The 16,048-nt window shown below is 33.2% G+C and overlaps 1 protein-coding gene across 1 annotated transcript in view; it reads right to left on the bottom strand.

Moving 5' to 3' along the window:
- Positions 1-16,048, bottom strand: part of CCSER1 (coiled-coil serine rich protein 1) — a 1,510,224-nt gene that overhangs the window by 269,212 nt on the left and 1,224,964 nt on the right. The gene's annotated exons all lie outside the window — the stretch shown is intronic.

Below are 16,048 nucleotides of genomic sequence, written 5' to 3'. Positions count from 1 at the left end.
TACAAGCTTCCCTCTTCCTCAACTTAGTTAATTATTCTACAAATATCTCTGGGAAACTAAAAAAATACTAGCCAAGGCTCTGTTATTTGCAACTTAACTTTGATTATTTATTTGTAACAAAAGGTATATTTAAGTGGGCCTGTTAATTAAAATCCACACAGTGTTTCCTAAAACGAGGATATGAAACCTTTCCTTGTAGATTCATAGCCTTTTTAATTACCTCACCATCTAAGCAATCCCTCTTTGTTGCTAGATTCTGTTTTGAGTTATCATCAAAAGAGAACTGTTAAACTGGTATATTTTTGAAATAATTAAAGTGATAACTATAAGACAAGAAGTTTTAATAGTAAATTTAAAAAAGTATATATAAATACTAGAATCAGAAATCACTTGTGTTGGTTTTATAGAATAGTGTAGAAATGAGTACATTTAGTATCAATATTCTTATGTTAGTATACAGAATAAAACATTCACTCTTCCAAAATTTTATCTTTGATAAGACTCACAATTATAAATACTTAAGAGATTCTGAGATTTGTACTTGACCAAAAGGAAATATAGTGATTAGCATTGCAAATATATCTTTTATAAGCTTACTATTTTCTTTTCTTTTTTTTTTTTTTTTGTATTTTTCTGAAGCTGGAAACGGGGAGAGACAGTCAGACAGACTCCCGCATGCGCCCGACCGGGATCCACCCGGCACGCCCACCAGGGGCGATGCTCTGCCCCTCCGGGGCGTCGCTCTGCCGCGACCAGAGCCACTCTAGCGCCTGGGGCAGAGGCCAAGGAGCCATCCCCAGCGCCCGGGCCATCTTTGCTCCAATGGAGCCTTGGCTGAGGGAGGGGAAGAGAGAGACAGAGAGGAAGGAGGAGGGGTGGAGAAGCAAATGGGCGCTTCTCCTATGTGCCCTGGCCGGGAATCGAACCCGGGTCCCCCGCACGCCAGGCTGACGCTCTACCGCTGTATAAGCTTACTATTTTCAAACCCACATGTATGAGGATAATATCTATTTTTTGTTCTTATATGTTGAGGCACAAAATACATTCCAATTTCAGTTCCTTAGATTAAGAGAAACCATTCATCATTTTATTTTTTCTTTCTGCTTTCAGTAAGTTGAATTCTCCTTTAATCAGAAACAGTGAATTACAATCTCAAATATCTACTATTTTTTTTTCATATTATGTACTTTGATTTTGTGAAAGTAAGAAATATACTAAATCAAAGATTATACTGCCATATCCTGTATATATTTCCACTAATGATTTTAGGGTACTTGTAATGAATTCACACTTCCAAAATGTTCTCATAGCAACATTTTCTCTATTATCATTATAATAGATATTCTTTTATCTTCAGAAATATAACTTAAATGCACAAAAAAACACTTTTTACTTAAAAAGAGGCAAATAAAAATATTTTTATTTCATAAAATTTCTTGCTGTAGTTTTTAATTTACATCAATTAATACTGCACCAATATTTACATATGAGGTACCATACTTCCAGTATAGTTTAGAAAGCTTGAAAATTGAGAGTAGATAAAAAGAAATAACAACAAGGGGCAATTTGAGAACTATTGGTGATTAATTTTAGGAGAATATTTAACATATCTATATACAATCTTCTATTTACAATACATTAGTAGTTCTTTCTGCCACAACTTTATACAAAAGAAACTAAACCTTGAACATTCTTTCATAAAAAGGGAAACAGAACAGTGTATAGTTTTATTTGTTTGACCAGCTTTATAATGGTGCAAAGTACTTCATTTTTAAAAAATTGATTCATAGTCTTCTCAGTGAATGTCACCAAATCATGTTTCTTCTGCTAACAGTGAAGAAAAGCATTATGCAAACAGAAAAGCACCTTTGAATCACCTTTAACATCATATTAAGATGAATTTATTTGGCATTTACTGCTAGGCACAACAATTAGAATCACGTGGTGTATTGCTGTAGCAGTCTATAATGAAAGTAAACAATCATGATATCCTGATGGATGCTGGTGTGGGGGAAAAATCATGGATGGAATAGGCAATGAAAATACTAGTTCTCAAAGTCTGATGGCACTTTGGAGATTTACCATATTAAATTTACACATACATCCCTCATTGACAAAATGTTGATGTTAAAGCGGACAAGCTGTCACAGAAATCTGAGCGAAAATGCAAGTATCTGATTCTCTGGCAAGGTGCATATATTTATAATACAGCTGAGCAAGGTTGTAAAATATGAATTTCTATCTAAAAATTTATAGATTAGTTTCAACTTTTCTTGTTTTTATGACTTGGAAATAAACTAAAGTGGTTAGAAAGTCAAGTTTGCTTTAAATTCACTAGACAAAAGATTTTTTAACGGATTTTTTCCTTTTCAAGAAAAGAGGTCTCATTCATTAACTATGGCTAAAATGCAGCTGGGTACAATATAAGAGCTCTCTGAACAAGTACAAAAAAGAAGTTAAGATTTAAGGAAGCTTACTGATTCGGTTGAAAGAGAAAATGTTATCATTATTGCTAAATAATAATGAACTTATATAAGAGCCACTTCTATCTTTGCCCCAGACTTTAAGCCATTATTGAAGCCTCAATGCACTGGGAAACATCGCAATGCAGTTTTCATATATGGGCTGGAAAATGACAAACAGATAAGGAAGAGGCAAAGGGAACCATTTGTTACAAACATGTTATAGGCAATATACAACATTGGGAATTGCATATTGACCTCAGGGCATTTGGTCTCAATGGCATGCCATGCTACAGCACAGGGACACATAGTCATGTTTACAACACAGAGCTGAATTGAAGAGACTCACATATTTGCCTGCGAGAAGGTACAGGAGCACTTCCATAAGCTGTGCCCTGTAAATAAAACATATTTTTTTGGAGCAACTGATCATCAGAAACAGTATAAAATGGTAAAGAAATGAACAAAGGAAATGAAAAAAAATCAAAATAAACAAAAATGGCTAAAGAGGTTATTTTTATTAAATAAGGCATTTGAGTCACTGTATATGACAGACATATATATTAAAATAATACTTGTAGGTAATAACAAAAAATATGTAATGGACCAAAATAAGATACAAAAATAAAAATTATAGCAAAATATGGGAACTTTTAATTTGACAGAAAGAAAGTTTTCTGAAAAAACACATGATATTTATGAAGTGACCTCCTTAAAAAGTAGGTTCCCTTACACCAATTCCTTGTCTGATGTAAACATTTCTCAGTCTTAAACTAAATCGTGTACTAGTTGCTCTTTCTTTTTCTACCTGAAACAATGTACAAAACAAAAATAATGACCTCAATAAAATGGCTCCAATCTGTGCATCAATAAAAGTTAAGTACTGAAAAACAGCACAATCAAATAAAAAGAAAAAGTTATTAAATAAAGATATTAATTGTATATGATAGGCACCAAAGTTAGAACAATCACATTGTGAATACCTACAATATCCCTCCAGTTGAAAAAGCTCTGCACAAACATTATAATTCAAATTGTATATTTATATTCCAGGCACTGATCTCTGTCACAAAATTACATTATTATATACTCAAGGAGAAGTTTTCAAATATTAGGTAAATATAGATCTTTGTGAAAAATCAATAGTTTATTATAAATATAACAGACAGATAACAAGAATATTTGAAAAAGATTACTATTCATTGAACATTTATTCTCTGAATTTGCTATGGTTAGCACATAAATGGCATTATTTCATTTAGTTCCCACAACAGTCCCTGAGGTAGTTACATTTTTTTTATTATGTTCCCACTTTTGCTGATGAGAAAACTCTTTGGAACTGACTAAGTAACTTTAGATTCATTTTATAATCAGTTGAGGAACTACTCACTTTGTTTAATGCTAGTTACATAACTGAAATGAAGGATCCACAAAATAATCCGTTATTTTCACTTAATGAATTTTCCTTCTAATTGGAGTAGCAATTAAGGCCTCAGTTCCTATAAAGGAATGCCAAAGAGAGAACTTATAAAGTACTTGCACTCTTGCATTGAAGGATGATAAATAAGACATGCAAATCCCCTGCTTAAATTTTCTTTGTCTAAGAATATGTTCCTTTCTCTAACTCTACCTAGGAACAAGCATATTCTTTTGTCTATGGTCTATTGGGGTTTGTCTGGGCTAGGTGTAAATACATTTTGCCCTGGATAAATATTTGTGAGTAAGTTTGATCAAAAGATGGCAACCTCCATTTATAAGAAAGTACAATACTCCAGATACTTGCCATAGAGGATCTAGGGTAATCTGTTCAAACTAACCATCAGTTATGCACCCTCAAGTATTAAACAAGGCAAGCAGAATCTTCAATGCACTGCTATTTTCCTCCTTGAGGTCATAATCAAAAATCAGGGCAGGTCACATCTATGTACTGCTCCAGTTTTGCATTTGAGATGGAATAAAGTCATATCTAGGTTATTAAAATGAAAAATAATCCATGCAATATGTAGATCAGAGAGATCTGCCTAAATCTGGAAGATCCTAACCTTGGATATGTACAATTAGGTTACACTCTAGGCACAAAACAATTATTCATTGTGCAAGTTAGATTTTTTTTTAAATTACTACTTGAAATAAAATAGTCATTATTTGTAGCAAAAATTTATCATTATTTGTGAAAAAAATGTTTTACTTTTTAGAATTTAAGTAATTACCTAAATTCCAAGTAAAAAAAAAGAAACTAAGCTATTTTTTTCTTTAAAGCTATATTATTAAGAATAAAAATCACATTAATTTTCCTGTTTATTAAAAAACATATTTCCAAGGCTTCCAGTATATTAGGACTCATCTTTATTAGGTATATAGATAAAGATGTTTATTCAAATTTATTCCTATTAACAAATCACAAACAAACACCACTGTACCAAAATATAACATATGGGAAAGTTATATATCATGTAATATTATAACTTTATTGGAGAAGCTAGTCTCTGAATTTCTAAGGCTTCCAGTTGTGATAATTGGGTAGGGAGGGTCATATTAGATAAATCAACAGGATTCTTAGGGAGAATAACTTGGCTTTAAGTTTTTGTTTTAACTCGCTCCAAGCAGCTTATTGCATGATTCTTCCTTCATTCATTCCAAAAGGAAACATGATGTGTGGTGTACGTACATCATTTGAATTGTCCCAGATAACCGTTCTCCCCTGAACTTACCTATTTTCTCAATTGTTTCTTTTAATTACACTTTGTCCAGGGGATTGTTTGGTATTTGTGTTTTTCATTATACTTCTCAGAGTCATTTAATTTAATTATATGTTTATGCTCAATGAAATTTTTTTAATAGACTTTAGTATTCAGAGCAGTTTTAGCTTCACAGAGAAAACAAGTGGAAGCTACAGATTTCCCCTATACTCACTGCTCCCTGCAAATGCACAGCTCTCCTATTGTTAACATTCCCCACCAGACTGGTACATTTGCTACAATTGATGAACTTACATTGACACATTATCATCACTTAGTGGCATTCAGTGGGTTTGGACTGACATGTATCCATAGTATTATTGTATTGTACAAGGCAGTGTAGTTCACTGTCCTAAAATTATCTGTGTTCTGCTTATTTATCTCTCTCAACCCAATCCTTGACAACCACTGATCTTTTTACTGTCTCATAGTTTTGACTTTTCTAGAACATCTTATAGTTAGAATCATAAAGTCTTTCTAGACTGGCATCTTTCACTTAATAATATTCATTTAAGTTTCCTTCATGTCATTTATGGCTTGTTAATTCATTGCTTTTTAACATTGAATAATATTTAATTTACAGTTTATTAACCATTCACCTACTAAAGAGCATATTGGTTATTTCCATGTTTGGGCAATAAGAATAAAACTACTTCAAATATCTCTGTACTGGTTTTTGTGTAGACATTTTTCAATGCATCTGGGTAAATACCAAGGAGATTAATTGCTGGATTTTATAGTAAGAGTCTGTTTAATTTCATAAGAGACTGTTAAACTACTTTTGAAAGAGGCTGTATCTCTGTAAAATCTTTTGTAAATAAAAATGCCATCAAATGTTAGGATATAGACAAAATATAGAAAAAGTAATTGTTTTAGTGAAATCCAAGATAATTTATTTCCAAGTCTTTAAGAATTACATGACTGTATAAATCCTGACTTTATAAAATAATGCATGTGTATCAGTAACAAATGGAAAGCAAACATTGCTAATTTTCTTTCAAGTAATACTTTGGTTCGAGTAACATATCATGCTTTATTGCACACTGTGAATATACATCATATGCATTGCTATATAAGAAAGAACAAAATTCTCTGAAGTACATGAGATCTCCATGTGATATGATATATTTTCCATTACCACAAATAGGGAAGAAGGAGAAGTAGAAAAAATGGATTTCATTGTTACAAAGCCAGGATGAAGCAATGGCAGGCTTAGAGTTTAATTGTTTTGGCTCTCATAATCCAGGAGCTCACTTATTTCATGCTGAGATCATGGTCTAGGTGAATACCAGGAGGATGTTCTGTGAAATAAGGGAACATGGCAATTCTCATTATGAACCATCTTTGTTGTATATAAGACTTGAAATAAATAGAAGATTCTGGAACAGTGAAAACATCTGAAAACCAGAAAACAGAAAAGAAAGGCAATAAATGCCCCCTTTTTATTAGTTTTTTTTTAAAATAAGCAAACAGAATTTAATATAGGGGATAAGGTGTTTACAAAACCAATGTAACTGCTAGAGGAGCCACAGACAGAAGTGACCACGACCAGCTTTTGAGTTTTACACGACCACTGCAGCATTCTGGGGGGAAAATGCTGCTACTACACTAGTTAGAATTATGGGAAACTACCTCTGAAATCAGATTCCCTGCAGTCATAGAACAAATTACCTTTAAAAAGCACACAGAAAAGTTCCAAACCTCATTAATAACTTCCTATTCCTCTGGAGGCACTCAGTAAAAGCTGATTGTAGGTATAGTTCAGAACACAGGATAAAAAAGAAGAATACACAGTCTGTTTCAGGTGAAAGCCAACAAACACATTGGTACCTGAGAAAATGTTGAAATAATATCTCAACTATGATGAATTAAAATCCAGAGCTTATTCACTGGCCCCAAGCACACAAACACATAAAAGCAAACAAGTGTCAGATGGGGCATGGAAATACAAATATAAGAAAATCCTTTAGTAACCTTTATCCAAAAGCCTTGGGCCAAGTATTTTTCAGAATCTAGAATTATTCAAACTTTACAAAATAACACTCCCGGCTACTTCTAGCGTTAGAGTAATCAGAGATATTAATATTTCTGCAGCAAAAACATGATAACCCCACTGTGATTTAATTGAAAAATTATGAACAGCTTCTTGTCAATTTAGATCAGGTCTGATTTGGTTCCCAAAGACGTCATAGAAAAACTTAGGTTTTTAGGAAATTTTGTTTGCTTTTTGAATCTTAGAACTGCAGGTAAAAGATTAAACAGCTATAAATTATTTAAAATTGTATAATTAAAAAGAAAGGCAGTATGAAATTTTAGAAAATTAGAATTTTAATTGATTTATGTTAGGTCCTTATAATGTTAAAGTTCTCTTAAGAATGTTCAACTTTCCTATTTTTTTTTTTTTGTATTTTTCTTAAGTGAAAAGCAGGGAGACAGACAGACTCCCGCATACGCCCGACTGGGATATATCGGGCATGTCCACTAAGGGATGATGCTCTGCCCATCTGGGGTGTTGCTCTATTGCAACTGAAGCCATTCTAGCACCTGAGGAGGAGGGTACCTTCAGTGCCCAGGCCAACTTTGCTCCAATGGAGCCTTGACTGTGGGAGGGTTAGAGTGAGAGAGAGAGATAGGAGAAGGGGAAGAGTAGAGAGGCAGATAGATGCCTCTCCTGTGTGCCTTGGCCAGGAATTGAACCCAGGACTTCCAGATGTTGGGCCAAAGCTCTACCACTAAGCCAACCAGCCAGGGCCAGAATGTTCAATAAAGGGGAAGTTTGACATTTTCCTCTCATGATACACATACGTGGTAATAGTAGGATTACGTTAATACAACCATTTTAAATTTTGTATAAATTATGGTTTTTACTTGATGATTTTAATTGACAATATATTCATGATAAATATATTAGTATTCCTATATTCCTTCATGCTTTTTGGTGGAATTTCTATTTAACTTAATGTTTCAAGTTAAAATATACCATTCAGAACTATCTCCAAAGACAAATTAACAGAGATGGGTTAATAGTGCAGAAAATATATAGATTGTAAAATGCTTGGTAATTCTTGAAATTGAAAACTATTCAGGTGTGTATATTTTAAGTACCCAAATTATACAAGAAACAACTTTCCTAGGTTTTTGCTAACTTAGATTCTTGCTTTGATATTTATTTTAACCCTTCGTTAAGGCACCCAAACTAAACATATTCACATTTTTATCTCTTTTTAATCTTTCTTGGATCAGAGACCTGCCCAAGTCATGCTCTTGATCTGCTACTTCGGATGGCATACAGTGATAGACTTTCCTGCTCATTAATCAAACCAGGCAGTGTACAGAATTTGCAAAGCAAAAGTTCCTTTAAATAGACTGCACTTTTTGTATCCAGTTTATCTAGACATAACCCAAAATAGTGCAAATCAGGCTGAATATCTACTATTAGCATTTCAGAAGGTATAGCAGTCAATTTGAAATAATAAAGTAAGTAGAACATGATGTTAGATCTCTTAACTGCCAGAAAGCAAAAAAATATTTTAATGAATACAAGAAAAAAATACATGGGAATCTGTGAGATGCTTTTCTTTATCTTCTCAACAACCTGGTGGAAACTTAAAAATAAAAACCTATAAGGTAATGATGACTCACATCCTTACAGCTTCCAAATAATGTTACCGGATCTAAATATTTCTATTTCGGTTAAATAAATAACCACAGTGAAATTGTGCTGAGAAAATTAAATTTATGCCCTTTAATTTTACCTACCTTTAACACTGTATATTTACCATACACAGGAATAGATTTACTCTATATATGTTAACAAAAATTTGCAGCACAAATTTTGATATCATTAGGTATAAAGCATTACATAGTTTAATGAGACATTGAATTGAGACATATGAAAACATGTAAGTTTATTACATATACTTCTTAGCTTTATATTCTTTTTCTTTTTTTTTAAATTGACTCTCTTGAAAGTTATTCTTCTGCAAGTTTCAATAATACATCTCCTGCTAGTTCTTCAATAAGAAACATGGGAGACGGGTATGAACTCTGAAGACATACTGAGAATATGAAATGTAATATCACTCGTAAAAAAAACCCCCACAAATTCCTCTGCATGCTTTATATCATTTTAACTTATAATAGTAATCACAACTTACTGTAGTTTCTGGGGACTTCCCAAGGCACAGCCAACGGCAATCAGTTCCTCCCAGCTAGTCATAAATGTCCCATGTTTCTTTCATTGCTTAAATATTGCCCTAAGCCTTTTCCTTTTATTACATGCCTTTGAAATAGAGTGAACCCTTTCCCAAAAGACACTTATCAAGAAGTTTGACATTGGCAACAATAAGAAGCAGCTTGCACTGTGTGTTGATATGAGGGCCTGAAAGATTTGACATGTTTGCCCTTCTAATGATTTTAGAATCCTCTTCACTGCCATTGCACTCATTCATTATTGATAGAAATTAAAATCTTTTACATGTCAGCACTCCTCATGCTTCAGAAATGGGAAATAACACTGAGGACAGGCTGTTAATTATTTTTTGTAGAGGTAGCAATAAACATTCTCTTTAAACTTACTTTTTTCTCATTTGATAGAGATATACTAATTACAATATTTATGCTTTTTACAGAAAAAGAATAGAGAAGGCAAAAATTATGCAAAATGAAGACCTAAGAAATTAATTTAATCATCCTAGAGCATACACCTGACATGTAGAATTATCCTTCTAAAACATTGAGTACTTCCAGTGATGGCAGCATAAAAAATAAAAAACATTTGCTTGACTCAGGTTTGCTACAAGTTTATATTCACCCATTCCTTTAATTCTACCTATCACTTTCCCAAATAACATTCAGGTTGGCTCGTAAATAAAATTGAAAAATATGCAGACTATGAGATGAAGAAAGGAAGGGTATGATTCTGAAAAGTTATGTCTTGATTGGTTAAATTTTAACTTTATCTGAGTAAGTTTGTATACTGAAGATACAGTAACATTACAAATACATCAGAAGCCTAAGAGAAATATAGACCTGAAATTAAATTGGTCCAAGAGTAGTAAAGAAGATACCGTATCACAGCACTATTTCACAGATAAAGAATATAGCCTGCCCTGGGCTACAACATATCATAAAACACATTAAATCAATGCCCTCTCATTTGTAAAATCACTACCCTTTGATCAGCCACTGGAAAAGTCTACAAAACCATGAATCTTAAAAGACGTTTTTATCATATCATATGTATCATGTGTAGCATATTGAAAATATCGAAGGTTGCACTTTTTAAAACAAAAAATAAAGGAAACTTTAAAAGTGAGAGAAAAATAGATAATTCTTTTCACAACATGCTTTATTTATAGAAGAATAAATTAGTTTAGAATGCTTCTATGTAAATAATAAGACAGGCTTTCTTATAAAAAAAATGCCCTGTAACTTTAAAATACTAGAAACAAGAAAGATTACAAACACCTACATAATGTTAGCTACAACCACAATATATTTGCTGTACAGGCAACTCCCCCCCCCAATATGTATTAAAATGATAAAACTATGGAATACATTTACACTCTTAAAAACAAAACAAAAAAAAAACATAACAAAGAGAGCAGCAATTTTTTTCTTATGGTTGTTTGTTAATAAAAAATAATTTGTGCTCTTCTGAAGAAGACAGTGTATAAATGCAATATGAATGGGCTTTAGGAAAATTACCAGACAGTCCCTGGCTCACTATCATTTGTTTTTCACCCTGGTCGTTTGCTCAAGTCAGCAGGGAGAATATTTATAGTTATGGCACATGGTAGTATAATTATTTCCCTGCTTTCCTCATTTTTCCACATTTTAAAAAGTGAATATAGCATTTACATTGACAAAAAACAACATTCTCGTGAAATGCATTAAGTTGGAAGGGACCTCCAGGTGTTTTTTTTTATTTTAACAAATGGCACAGGTTTTTTAAAAAATATATTATTGTATCTATATTTTATATATATTAAGGTAAAGAAGAAAGTAACATCCATTTTTAGAAATTTCTAATATGGACTCAAGTGATTTTTCCCCCCACTACTGTATTTATTTATTTTTGAATGGTTTTTCAAGTTTAATGGTCATTCTTTTTCTATCAAATTTAACTTTTCAGACTAAATTATCAGGATTTTATTAAAATGTTAATTGTAAAATTTTCTAATGCCTAATATTTAGCCACATTTTGACATATATCTCATCACATCTTGATTTATCAGGTAGAAAAGGAGAAGCAACTAGGTAGCTAGGGGGCTTAACAGAGATGTGCACTAGCTGTGGAGTCAGGCGTTTTACAGCACTCAGTGCCCTGTCAATTCCTTTGTTGTCTGCTCATTTTTTGTGATAAATTTTTAAGTGATACACATTTAGAAAATCAATAATTTTAGATCTTACCATAATGGTAGATAAAGCAAAATGAGCATATTTAAATTTTAAAATTTGGCACTAAGCTATAGAAATTTAAGTGCATACTGTCACAATTAAAATCAACCTCCTCCAACCTGTTACAAGTAGAAAATGCAAGCTCTTTGTTCTCATACTAGTTATATTTCAAGGAAATTAAGCATTCTAAAATATTTGCTTACAGAATGCCCAAATTATTGAAGCAAATCTCTCAAATTTAGGCATAATTACTTTGTTTGCGTTTTGTAAGACATGGTTGATCAAATAGCAAATCTCTCCCTATGTATATATACGGATACACATATATACATATATACAGACTTTTAAGTAGTTGTCATAGATGTATGTATGTTGAACATTTCAGCATTTATTCATTTTGAGAGAGGAAAGAGAAAGAGAGAGAAGGAGAGAGAGAGAGAAAAAGAGAAGAAGGAGGGAGGAACAGGAAGCATCAACTCCCATATATGCCTTGACCAGGCAAGCTCAAGGTTTTGAACTATCAACTGCAGTGTTCCAAGTGGATGCTTTATCCACTGTGCCACCACAGGTCAGGCTTATTTCAGAATATATTTATATACACCACTTCATGTGTTTCTTTAAAACATCATCACAAGCTATGTCAGTGGTTCTCAAAGTGTGTGCCAGGGTGTACTGGTGTGCCCTAGAAGATTTCCAGGTGTGCCCTATGATGTTCCAGAGAAATATGTGCTTGTTGGGGATCAAAAACCAACAGGGTTTTTGGAGTTTAGATTTTTGGGGGACAGAGGTGTGGGGAATTGGCTGTAAACTGACAGTCTGCCCAACCCCCCACCTCACTTGCTTGACTAGGTTGCAAAAGGCCATTAAGATGTGGTGTTGGCCACAGAAGCACATGAGATAAAAAAGATAGCAACAGTGGAAAGATGTATGGAATACAACCAAATAAAAACAAAAGATAGAAAAACAAAAGAGAAGGATCAAACAAGACACAAAACTAACAGAAAGCAAGATATAAAATGGCAATAGGGAACTCACAAGTATCAATAATTACACTAAATGTAAACGGATTAAACTCACCAATAAAAAGGCACAGAGTAGCAGAATGGATTAAAAAAGAAAATCCAACTGTGTGCTGCCTACAGGAAACTCATCTAAGTAACAAGGATAAAAACAAATTCAAAGTGAAAGGCTGGAAAACAATACTCCAAGCAAATAACATCCAAAAAGAAGCAGGTGTAGCAATACTCATATCAGATAATGCTGACTACAAGACAGGAAAAGTACTCAGAGACAAAAATGGCCATTTCATAATGGCTAAGGGGACACTGAATCAAGAAGACATAACAATTCTTAATATATATGCACCAAACCAAGGAGCACCAAAATATATAAGACAGCTACTTATTGATCTTAAAACAAAAACTGACAAAAATACAATCATACTTGGAGACCTCAATACACCGCTGACGGCTCTAGATCGGTCATCCAAACAGAGAATCAACAAAGACATAGTGGCCTTAAACAAAACACTAGAGCACCTGGATATGATAGACATCTACAGGACATTTCATCCCAAAGTGACTGAGTATACATTTTTCTCCAGTGTACATGGATCATTCTCAAGAATTGACCATATGTTGGGCCACAAAAACAACATCAGCAAATTCAGAAAAATTGAAGTTGTACCAAGCATATTTTCTGATCATAAAGCCTTGAAACTAGAATTCAACTGCAAAAAAGAGGAAAAAAATCCCACAAAAATGTGGAAACTAAACAACATACTTTTAAAAAATGAATGGGTCAAAGAAGAAATAAGTGCAGAGATCAAAAGATATATACAGACTAATGAAAATGACAATACGACATATCAGAATCTATGGGATGCAGCAAAAGCAGTGATAAGAGGGAAGTTCATATCACTTCAGGCATATATGAACAAACAAGAGAGAGCCCAAGTGAACCACTTAACTACCCACCTTAAGGAACTAGAAAAAGAAGAACAAAGACAACCCAAAACCAGCCGAAGAAAGGAGATAATAAAAATCAGAGCAGAAATAAATGAATTAGAGAACAGAAAAACTATAGAAAAAATTAATAGAACAAGGAGCTGGTTCTTTGAAAAGATCAACAAAATTGACAAACCCTTGGCAAGACTTACCAAGGAAAAAAGAGAAAGAACTCATATAAACAAAATCCAAAATGAAAGAGGAGAAATCACCACGGACACCATAGATATACAAAGAATTATTGTAGAATACTATGAAAAACTTTATGCCACTAAATTCAACAACCTAGAAGTAATGGATAAATTCCTAGAAAAATACAACCTTCCTAGACTGAGTGAAGAAGAAGCAGAAAGCCTAAACAGACCTATCAGTAGAGAAGAAATAGAAAAAACCATTAAAAACCTCCCCAAAAATAAAAGTCCAGGCCCTGATGGCTATACCAGCAAATTTTATCAAACATTCAAAGAAGACTTGGTTCCTGTTCTACTCAAAGTCTTCCAAAAAATTGAAGAAGAAGCAATACTTCCAAACACATTTTACGAAGCCAACATAACCCTCATATCAAAACCAGGCAAGGATGGCACAAAAAAAGAAAACTACAGACCAATATCTCTAATGAATACAGATGCTAAAATACTAAACAAAATACTAGCAAATCGAATACAACAACATATTAAAAAAATAATACATCATGATCAAGTGGGATTCATCCCAGAATCTCAAGGATGGTTCAACATACGTAAAACGATTAATGTAATACACCATATCAACAAAACAAAGAACAAAAACCACATGATCTTATCAATAGACGCAGAAAAGGCTTTCGATAAAATACAACACAATTTTATGTTTAAGACTCTTAACAAAATGGGTATAGAAGGAAAATATCTCAACATGATAAAGGCCATATATGATAAACCATCAGCTAACATCATATTAAATGGCACTAAACTGAAGGCTTTCCCCCTTAAATCAGGAACAAGACAGGGTTGTCCACTCTCTCCACTCTTATTTAATGTGGTACTAGAGGTTCTAGCCAGAGCAATCAGACAAGACAAAGAAATAAAAGGCATCCATATTGGAAAAGAAGAAGTAAAGGTATCACTTTTTGCAGATGATATGATACTATACATCGAAAACCCCAAAGAATCCACAAAAAGACTACTAGAAACAATAAGCCAATACAGTAAGGTCGCAGGATACAAAATTAACATACAGAAGTCAATAGCCTTTCTATATGCCAACAATGAAACAACTGAGAAGGAACTCAAAAGAATAATCCCCTTCACGATTGCAACAAAAAAAATAAAATACTTAGGAATAAACATAACAAAGAATGTAAAGGACTTATATAATGAAATCTATAAACCATTGTTAAGGGAAATCGAAAAAGATATAATGAGATGGAAGAATATACCTTGTTCTTGGCTAGGAAGAATAAATATAATCAAGATGGCTATATTACCCAAAGCAATATACAAATTTAATGCAATTCCCATCAAACTTCCAATGATGTTTTTTAAAGAAATAGAGCAAAAAATCATCAGATTTATATGGAACTATAAAAAACCCCGAATAGCCAAAGCAATCCTAAAGAAAAAGAATGAAGCTGGGGGCATTTCAATACCTGACTTCAAACTCTATTATAGGGCCACGACAATCAAAACAGCATGGTATTGGCAGAAAAATAGACACTCAGACCAATGGAACAGAATAGAAAGTCCAGAAATAAAACCACATATATATAGTCAAATAATTTTTGATAAAGGGACCAACAACACACAATGGAGAAAAGAAAGCCTCTTCAATAAATGGTGCTGGGAAAACTGGAAAGCTACATGCAAAAGAATGAAACTGGACTACAGTCTCTCCCCCTGTACAAAAATTAACTCAAAATGGATCAAAGATCTAAACATAAGACCTGAAACAATTAAGTACATAGAAGAAGACATAGATACTCAACTCAGGGACCTGGGTTTTAAAGAGCATTTTATGAATTTGACTCCAATGGCAAGAGAAGTGAAGGCAAAAATTAATGAATGGGACTACATCAGACTAAGAAGTTTTTGCTCAGCAAGAGAAACTGATAACAAAATAAACAGAAAGCCAACTAAATGGGAAATGATTTTTTCAAACGACAGCTCACATAAGGGCCTAATATCCAAAATATACAAAGAACTCATAAAACTCAACAACAAACAAACAAACAATCCAATAAAAAAATGGGAAGAGGATATGAATAGACACTTCTCCCAGGAAGAAATACAAATGGCCAACAGATATATGAAAAGATGCTCATCTTCTTTAGCTATTAGAGAAATGCAAATCAAAACGGCAATGAGATACCACCTCACACCGGTTCGATTAGCTGTTATTAGCAAGTCAGGTAACAGCAAATGTTGGAGAGGCTGTGGAGAAAAAGGAACCCTCATACACTGTT

The sequence above is a fragment of the Saccopteryx leptura genome, chromosome 5 (assembly GCF_036850995.1).
Source record: "Saccopteryx leptura isolate mSacLep1 chromosome 5, mSacLep1_pri_phased_curated, whole genome shotgun sequence".
In the NCBI taxonomy this organism is placed as follows: Eukaryota; Metazoa; Chordata; class Mammalia; order Chiroptera; family Emballonuridae; genus Saccopteryx; species Saccopteryx leptura.
The sequence above is the reverse complement of the archived record's forward strand: the minus strand, read 5'-3'. Positions and strand labels throughout refer to the sequence as shown.